Genomic DNA, 9,918 nt, shown 5'->3' with positions numbered 1-9,918 from the left:
ACAACTAAGATATGCAAAGGCTTTTATAAACAGACCCCCATAGTCATCTTCTGATACAAGCAATCGAGCGTCTCTCGAGACGCTCAATCGCTTGAGTGTAAAGCTCCCAGCCGGCCGTGTAATTACAACGGCCGGCCGGGAAGCTGCTTGTCGGGCTCCACCGTCTGCTCGTCACAGACAAGCAGACGAGTGGATTTTTCGAGCCCTGCCCATAGTATATGCCTTAGTTTAGAATGGTCTTTCAGTGTGTTCCAGGGCGTTTGCATGCATTTTTGATACGTTTGCATGCGTTCCAGAGAAGGTAAAATAGGGCAGTTTTTTTACATGCTCGGGAACTGAACTCTGCAGTGTGAACTAGAGTCCAAAATATCATTGGAATCCACGGGGCGCAGTTTTGATCCAGTCTGTAACTGCTCTGCTTCTGGAACACACTTGGTGTGAACGAGTCCCCTGTGCCCTGTTTTACATTCCCTGCAATATGTGACCCATTACCTAGCTGCAGTCATCTTGGGCTTATTCAGTGCTGCAGGGCACACAGCAAAACTAACGTGCTCAGTGCAATAACACAGATAAAATCAGATTTTTCTGCCAGCCATGGGCACCAGCATTTTATGAGCTTTTGGTGATCTGGAATTTGTTTACTTTCTTGCTTCTTCTTCAAAAGAATGTTTTTAGTTTTGCCATTATTGCTCCCATTACTATCGACTCCTGCCAGCACCAGTGCTGTAAGCATGATAGATACCAGCATTGGTGTGTTGTGTCTCCATCCACATCTACACATGGCCATTCACAAAACACACGGCTTCAGTGTCATCATAAGCTCTGTTTTGTGAACTGGCTTCCTCACTGCTCCCTCTACATACTGTAAAATGTTGCCTGTTTTTTTTTTTTTTTTCTCGTTATATATTTATTTATTAGTTTTCAAACATTAATCCAAATATATCACGTTTTACATAGCAAACCAACATACAACGTTAAAACAAAACAGGACATTACATTAATCCCATCTACCTCTATAGGTGAAACTCGAATAATTAGAATATCGTGCAAAAGTAATTGCAGTAAGTGCTGCAAAAGGGGCCCAAACCAAGTACTGAGTACATATGTATGCTTGTACTTTTCAGAGGTCCGATATTGTTCTATGTACAATCCTTGTTTTATTGATTGCATGTAATAATCTACTTTTTTGAGGTTGTGGATTTGGGGTTCTTGGGGTTTTCATGAGCTGTAAGCCATAATCATCACAATTATGACAAATCACGGCTTGAATTATCTTGCTTTGCATGTAATGAGTCTATCTCATATATTAGTTTCACCTTTTAAGTTGCATTAGTGAAATAAATGAACTTTGCACGATATTCTAATTATTCGAGTTTCACCTGTATATTGTACCTGATATCCATAAACCAATTTATATATTGTATACATACGACCAATCGTTCCAATTAATAATGCCTTGTTTAATAACTTATTTTCCTGTCATTTTTCTTAGTTTATATGTTTTATTCATTTTATTCCAGTATTACATGAGAACAGTCTCAGCATCTTTATTAATCTCTCAGCACATACATATGTCAGCACATTCTTCACTACTGGGTGGCAGGCAGCCATCCTTTCATATGAGGATTTGTGGTCCTTGTCAGGAACATAAATTGATCATACAACTGCACCAGTCCGGATGTAATCCAGGTTGCTCCACATCAATAAATGTTATAAGACTTTATGAACATCCAAGCCACAAATAACAATGTGGGTTCAAGCATGGTGGTATCATAGCCTTCTACCCACTTTAGTGGGACTTTCTGTTTCTGCCTTAACTTTATTAGATGGGTCAAAACATTGTTTTTCAGACCGATGGGTCCATACAAAAGCTAATGGTTTTATCATATCTCCATTTTTGTGGGCCGAAGCACTAAACAGAGTTGCTCTCTATATCTTGGTCCCTTTGTCCTAGTTGTGGAGGTGTGGGCCGGTAGAGTAAGGTAGGCAAAACAAATTGTTTGTTTAAATGTGGGATCGGTGCTTTAATGCAGATATTCTAAATTTACAAGATGCTGGCCCCAGCCTTACTAATGCAAAAGTATTAATAACCATTATTATTACCAAAAGTATTAATAACCATTATTCTGGCCTGTGGATTAATTAGTCGAAACCAGATATCCTTTTTTAATAGTTTACCCAGCAATCCAGCTTAGCACTGAAGATATTACCCTGCTGTGGGCATCTAACTTTAGGTATTTGGTAGTTAAAAGTCTATCTATCTTGGTCTGTGAATTAGTCCATGGAATTAAAGCCTAGTTGTACTTTCACTGAGGGTTAAGCAGATAAACTGATGTTGTAGGAAAATACATTTTTTATGTCTTACTTTAAAAAGGCTTATAATTGAGTTTTGGCATGCCAGCTGAGGGTGGATTCTGTGTAAGAGAAAAGGCCCTAACTGGCTGGCTCAATCAGAGCCTTTGCATCATACAGATTCCGTCCTTGTCCATGGGTAACAGATGGAAGTAAAATGAGACAGCAGTTGCAGACGTTCAAAGGAAGCAAGCTCCAGGATGGAGGAGCCTGGGGGCACCAAGAGATTGCTAAATGCTCACTGGATGTTTTGTTTTTGTAATACACTGAATAAACATTGAGATATAGACACAGATGATTCCTACATACATTTGTTAACCAATCTGACAAGTTATGGTTGGATCAGGTGAATATCTTATGTCCTTTACAACTAAGGTAATTGCTTCCTGGCTGAGTCCAAGGGAGAAAAAATGATGGGTGGAAAGTGGATTTTCCCACTTGGCCACTATAGTTTTCCCTCAATACAAGCCAGCAAATGATGGCTACCCACCTAGTTGCTCTTTACACACAAACATACAGGTATTATTATTATACAGGATTTATATAGCACCAACATTTTTGCCCAGCACTTTACAAAATTGGGTGAGATAATACAGTTACGATACAATTTCAATACAGGAGGGTTAGGAGGGATCTGTTCATGAGAGCTTACAATCTAGTAGAAGGGACAAGTGATACAAAAGGAAATAACTGTCTGAGATTATTTAATGGAAGGAGTGAAAGGACGGTTATATCAAGGTGGAATAGGCTTCCCTGAAGAGATGAATTTTCAAAGAACCACCTAAAGGTGGACAGAGTAGGAATCTTTCTCGATATCAAATAGTATATTTGTAGGAAAATCTGTCATTGGAAAGATTGTTCAGCAGCTATATTATGCATGCACAGCTATCTGAGCTCGATAGACAGCTTAAATGAGATGAACGCATGTACAGACACTCCAGCCTGCTTAGCTGCCCTGCTGATAAATAGACAGCTGATGAGAAAATAAATGACTTTCAAGTTCGTATTTTACTGCAGTTCTCATGTGTGAATCTCAAGTTATTCAATTCACCTTAAAAGACCCTTTACAAGATAGAAAGAGAGTTTAGAGTACATTCATGATAGAGAACCTGTGTGAAACATCTGGGCCTACAACCAATTACCATGAAGAATCAGGAGATAGCTTGATATACAGTAGTATGTGAACAAAATGAATAATTGTTACTAGTAAGCAGATGTACGTGTGTAATAAACATGTGTGTTATAGAATATTTGTTTTGTTTTTATTGTTGTCTGTATCCCTGTTGGGAGATTTCTATCACCCCCTGGTGACAAGTGGTCTCTGTGATAAGAAGTGAGGGAATATCTCCCCATCTAGGACACATGCAACAATAAAACATGACAGTTGTTCTAACCCAGGGGTGGGCAACTCTGACCCTCCAGCTGTGCTTTAACTACAAATCTCAACATGCCTCTGGGAGACATGCCTGTAACTGTAAAACGGACCATACAACTATAGATTATGTGCAGATTGTCAGATGGAAAAAGTGCAACTGATTCCTCCATCTACACTAAACTGTGTGGATGGAGGAATCTCCCACTGGGCCAAGCTTCAGTATCTTGCTAGTCAGCCCCACTGGCTCTCAAAATACCTGAACAACGCCTGCATCCAATCAGATTGTTCAGGTATTTTGAGAGCCAGTGGGACCGACTAGCAACATACTGAGCTTGGCCCAGTGGGAGATTCCTCCATTCACACAGTTTAGCGTAGATGGAGGAATCTGTTACAATTTTTCCATATGACCATAGAAAATCTACAGATAATCTATAGGTGTATCTATGGCCAGCTTAAGTCTTGCAATGCCTCATGGGACTTCTAGTTCTACGACAGCTGGAGGACTGGAGTGGCCCGCCCCTGCTCTAACCGTTCCCAGCTCTATAAAAAAAAAATCAAGATATCCAAAAGCATCTGGATCTTGATAGTAAAATTTTTTCTAATATCAGTGTATTAATGTAGAGCATAGCAATAGCAGTGAGATAATACTTTGAGCAACTCCCTGCTTTGTGTGACAATGGGCTGATTATATCTCACTGCTAATGCTATGCTATACAATACTTCACTGATAGAATAAGAAAAGTGCTATATCTATGCGGTAAAGGATTTCTAAACCCTCTGTTTTTTTCATATATCTACTGCTAGCAAGCAGTAGATATATGCAAAAAGTAAAAAAAAATAATAAGCTTCTAAAAGTGGTCTTCGCCGCGCGCTCCCGTTTGAAAATCCGAAAATGCTCGGGCAGCAGCAAAGCATCTTGGGGCGGGCGCATGCGCAGTTCGGATTTTCGGCTGGGACGCGAGGAGAGACACAAGGTAAGTCTATGGACGCGTGCACCCGCATGCAGACACCGTGGGACAGGAAGTGTCAGCAAAGACAGAGGGGTCAGCACTGGATCGGAGACCTGCAGCAGTGCTGGAGAGAAGGCTGAATAGGACAGGAAAGAAGAGGAAGATCGGATTAAGAGACATCATTTAAGGTAAGTGCTTTCATTAACATTGCTGGAGGGAAAAAGATTTTGACTTTAATGACACTTTAAGCTACTGTACAAGTAATCTGGGCTATTTAAACTGGCCATACACTTGACAATTGACTCTTGTCAAATTGCGGTTGTGGGGCCCCAAGGAAGAGAGGGGGGGGTCACACACTGGCCAATTGCTGACTTGGCTAGAATTTCACTTGTGTGTGGATCCCTACGGGCCCCCTGTTCAGAAAAAAATCATTTTTCATTGAATGCCGAGCTGGTCTGAAAACTCTTGGCCGAACATTAACTGCAGCCAAACAGCTGCAGGCAGTGTTTAGAGGGTGTGCTGCTGTCAAAATACAAAACAGTCGGCTTTACAAGTTTAAACAGAGTCCCGGCGGCTTTCTGTTTAAACAGCCCCGATGCTGGTGACGTACACTGTACGTCGTCAGTCGTGAAGGGGTTCGACCAAACTTTTTCTCAATAATGCATCCAGATCAAACAAATATACATTGCCCAGCAAAGCATTGCTTTACATTGTTGCCCAAACACTTACAATCATCATGTTTCTGAACAGCTGCTTCCAAGTCTCTCCGCTCAGCTTCCCTGAACTTCCTGTACAGTAAAAGATTACAATGGACAGTGCAGACTCCAGCAACTGTTCTTCTACTAGCTTGGAGAAGGGAGGAGAGGGGGCCAGGAGGGAGGGGAGTAGCTTGATTTGCTTACTAGCACACACAAAAGTGGCTTTGTAGGACCCTGCAAGAGGATATCAGGGCCAGTACTCAGAGGAACAGCTGATTCTGCAGGAAACTAAAACATTGAAACATCAAGGAGCAGCATCCATTTTAAATGATTTCATCAGCAAAAAGTCTGACTTTAATATCACTTTAATAGTTTAATTGTGTTTACTAAAACCCAACCCATATTCATAAAAATGCATAGACAGAAGTTATACCATGTGAGGTGTTTTTATTTTAGAATAGCTCATTTTTGTAATTGTTATATTGGAATTGCATAGCTGCCAACTGTATTTAATGTATTTTCCAGGTAGTAACCCAGGTAGCTTTCCTGGGAAGTTACCTTAAAGGGTTTCTAAACCCACCATTTTTTGCCTATATATGCTACTAGTAAGCTTGTTAGCTCCTGTGTGATAGCAATAAAGTTAAGTGAAAAAAAATTATAAATTTTTTTTGATAAAACATTATAAAATAAATAAAAATTATGAACAAATAAGTAAAAATAATAATAAAAATGATAAATAGTAAAAGATAATAAGATTAAAAAAGTAACAAATAATAAGAAAAAATTATAACAAATAAAAAAATAAGATTAAAAAATTATAAAAAAGTAAAAGATAATCAGATAAATACAAATTTAAAAAAGTAAAAAAAGAAAAAAGTTATGAAAAAGTTAAAAAAAATAAAAAAAAATAAGAGGTGCGCCAAAATGAAAATTTCAAAACCGAAACAAAATCGAAATGAAAAGTAAAATGTCAGGCCGAAACGGAAAAAACATTTTTTCTAACCTTTTCAAAGTCTATTTTGAAGCAGCCGCCTGAGGGCGCGGGGGACGCAAAAAATGCACCTTCGCCTGTGTAGGCAAATATCCTTGCACCGGCCCTGGTCAGGAGTACATAATGCATAAAGCGCATTGGGAAAGAAGTATGTAATGCACAGAGTGCAGGGTAAGGACTACGTAACACATAGAGTGCATGGGTCAGGAGTACATAAGGCATAAAGCTCATGGGTAAGAAGTATGTAATGCACAGAGGCTGTACAATACTGGGCAGTGTACAGATATCAGAGGAATGGGGTTGTATGTAAGTATAACCTTTTATGAATGTGCTATAGGAAGGTAGAAAAGTATGCTTAAAAGTGGCTATAGACCTCTGATCCTTTTTTTACCATGACTCTGACCATTAGAAGTTTTGTTCAATAACATTTGCGTACACATGCAGGTTTGGATTGTCTGATCATGCCTAGTTGGGTAAACACCCCTCACATATTGACAATCAAATAAATAAACACAGAAGGTAAATTTTCTCATGAAATATATTAAATAATAGTGTACACTAGCATGCAGGAAATGTTGTACAGGTGTTATGACAGAACAGATACAATTATGATAGATAAGAACAGATACTGAAAATGACAGCCAACATACAAAAGATATGAACTGGCATTGTGTCATGTTGCATTAACAAACAAAAAAAGGAATAATGATATCTTGCATGTATAAAGAAAGGTGTAAGGCCCCATTCACACGACAGTAAAAATGCTGCGTACAGATGCATCCAGTATTTATTTATGTACGCATCTGAACGCAGCACATGCAAATACACCGCCCCATACACACAGCTGCGTATGGGGCTGTGTTTTTGCGTTTCCTACAGAGGCGTACCAAAAAAATTGGAACAGAGCTGCATCCGCAAATTGTGCGTATTTTAGGTACGTATGCATGTAAATGCGTTCATGCGAGTGAGTATTGTATTGTGAGAGACCTGAGGCCACCCTTAGGTACCCTGAATAGAGCACTGGAGCAGCGTGCATAGCGAATGCTGAGTGTGGCCACATAATACTAACAATGGGAGGGGCTTGGAGTGGGGTATGGTTAAATAATATACACACCACTGTCCTTGTACACACAAAGTTTCAGGTGCCAAAAAAAGTTTTTTTTAACAAATTTGTACGCATATACGCGTCTATATACTGTACATGTCAATACGCATCTATAAAGATGCATATTGTACTGCAGCAAATTCTGCCTGTGTGAATGAGGCCTAACGGGCAATTAAATCTCTCTCCTATTGTGAGATTTAACAACTGAGGCCAGGTGCAGACATGGGCAATTCCAGGACGTGCGTTCCGGGACACGCAATCGTGTGTGCTTGAACTCAGTGGTTGCTCATTGATTTCAATGGGGTTATATCTACGCTGCAATCTCTGAAAAAAAGGTACGTGTACCATTTTTCGCGACACGCACCGCGTGTGTTTTCAGCTGCGATCGCACACTATTGCACGATGGCACGTGGCGAGAAACCTCAATTTGCCTGGCGTACCATAAGAAAAGAATGGCACCGCCAGCGCGATCAGCAACAGTGGTGTGCGATTCCGTGACCACGCGGCCATCCACGTGGTTTCGTGCATAATTGCCAGCACAGTCCCAACACTTGACAAGGCAATTTGCCTTGTTTTAAATGGGCTTAGTTCACACCACTGCACTGCGGTACTATCTAAAAAAAAGTCTGTGCGCATTCAGTACTGTTTTCCAGTGCAGCAGGTAGTGATGTAGTACATTTGCGCCACACCGCATTGTGCCTGTCAAACTTGAAGAGGTGTCACTTGTGCCATTTCAGTAAAAAAAAAGTATTGTGAGAGACCTGAGGCCACCCTTAGGTACCCTGAATAGAGCACTGGAGCAGCGTGCATAGCGAATGCTGAGTGTGGCCACATAATACTAACAATGGGAGGGGCTTGGAGTGGGGTATGGTTAAATAATATACACACCACTGTCCTTGTACACACAAAATTTGCTTTAATTACTATGCCTCAAGCAGGAGTCTCCATTACACATGCTTTTCAGCATACAGACTATATACATTCGTCGAGCTAACACTTTTTCTGAGCCTAACTTGAAGAAGAATTTTATTTAAATAACTGGGGACTTCTCAGCAACCAGAAACTGTTGAAAACATGAACAAGTTGGAAGGAAATATATACTGTACAATGTAGGATAAAGAGTCCAGGCGCAAGGACTATGTAATGCACAGTGCAGGGGCAAGGAGTACATAATGCACATGATGTAGGGGCAAGGAGTATGTAACGCACAGAGGGCAGGGGGAGAAATATGTAATGCACAGAGTGCAGGGGAGTGGAGTATGCAACACACAGAAGCAGGGGCGAGGAGTATTAAACACACAGATCGCAGAGGCGAGGAGCATGTAACACTCATGGTGCAGGAGAAAGGAGTATGTAACACAGAGTACAGGGGTGAGGAGTATGTAACACACATGGTGCAGGGGTGAGGAGTATGTAATGCACAGAGTGCAGGTTTGAGGAATATGTAATGTACAGAGTGCAGAGGTGAGGAATATGTAACGCACAGGGTGCAGGGGCAAGAAGTATGTAATGCACAGAGTGCAGGGGTAAGAAGTAAGTAAGTTGCAGGGATCAGGCTTAAGAAAAGCACAGGAGACAGGACCATATAATGCACAGAGCGCATGGCTAAGAAGTAGGTATCGCACAGACTGCAGGGGTTAGGAGTAACAAACAAACACAATCTATCCTGTGTACCCTAGACATAAACCGCCCTCCTGAAACTCACTAATGACCTACTCACTGCTGAAAGCAAAGGCCTCTCTCATGGTTCTCCTCCTACCTATCTAAGCGCTCCTTTAGTGTCACCTACAATTCTAACTCCTCCTCTTCCTCTTTCTGTAGGGGTCGCCCAAGGCTCTGTCCTTGGACCACTTCTCTTCTCTATCTACACCACCTCCCTTGGTCAGTTAATAACCTCACATGGCTTCCAATACCATCTCTATGCCGATGACACTCAAATCTATCTTTCTACTCCACAACTCACCCCCTCTGTGTCCCCTCGTGTCATTTAACTAATACTAACTGACATATCTGTCTGGATGTCGCAACACTTCTTAAAACTCAATCTTTCAAAAACTGAGCTCTTGATATTTCCTCCTGCACGTGCACCTTCCAGTACTGCTCTGTGTCCCAGCGGGGATGAAAGGAATCATGGCCGCGCCGACAAAGCGGCAGGAAAATGTAACTTTCGGCATGTAGCCGAAAGTGCCATTTTCGGCTGTCACCCCCCCCATCACTTTTCGCCCGGGGCCCGCGCCCCAGCTGCCCCCGCGGTTGTTACGCCACTGCCTAGGTGTCATCCTTGACTCGGACCTCACCTTTCTTCCCCACATCCAATCACTATCCAAATCCTGCCGCCTTCACCTTCGTAACATCTCCAAAATACGCCCCTTCCTCACCAAAGAAACCGCAAAATTACTCATCCACTCCCTTGTTATCTCTCGTCTTGACTATTGCAACTCCCTTCT

The sequence above is a fragment of the Nanorana parkeri genome, unplaced genomic scaffold (genome assembly GCF_000935625.1).
Source record: "Nanorana parkeri isolate BGI_ZX_2015 unplaced genomic scaffold, ASM93562v1 scaffold220, whole genome shotgun sequence".
Classification (NCBI taxonomy): domain Eukaryota; kingdom Metazoa; phylum Chordata; class Amphibia; order Anura; family Dicroglossidae; genus Nanorana; species Nanorana parkeri.
The sequence above is the reverse complement of the archived record's forward strand: the minus strand, read 5'-3'. Positions refer to the sequence as shown.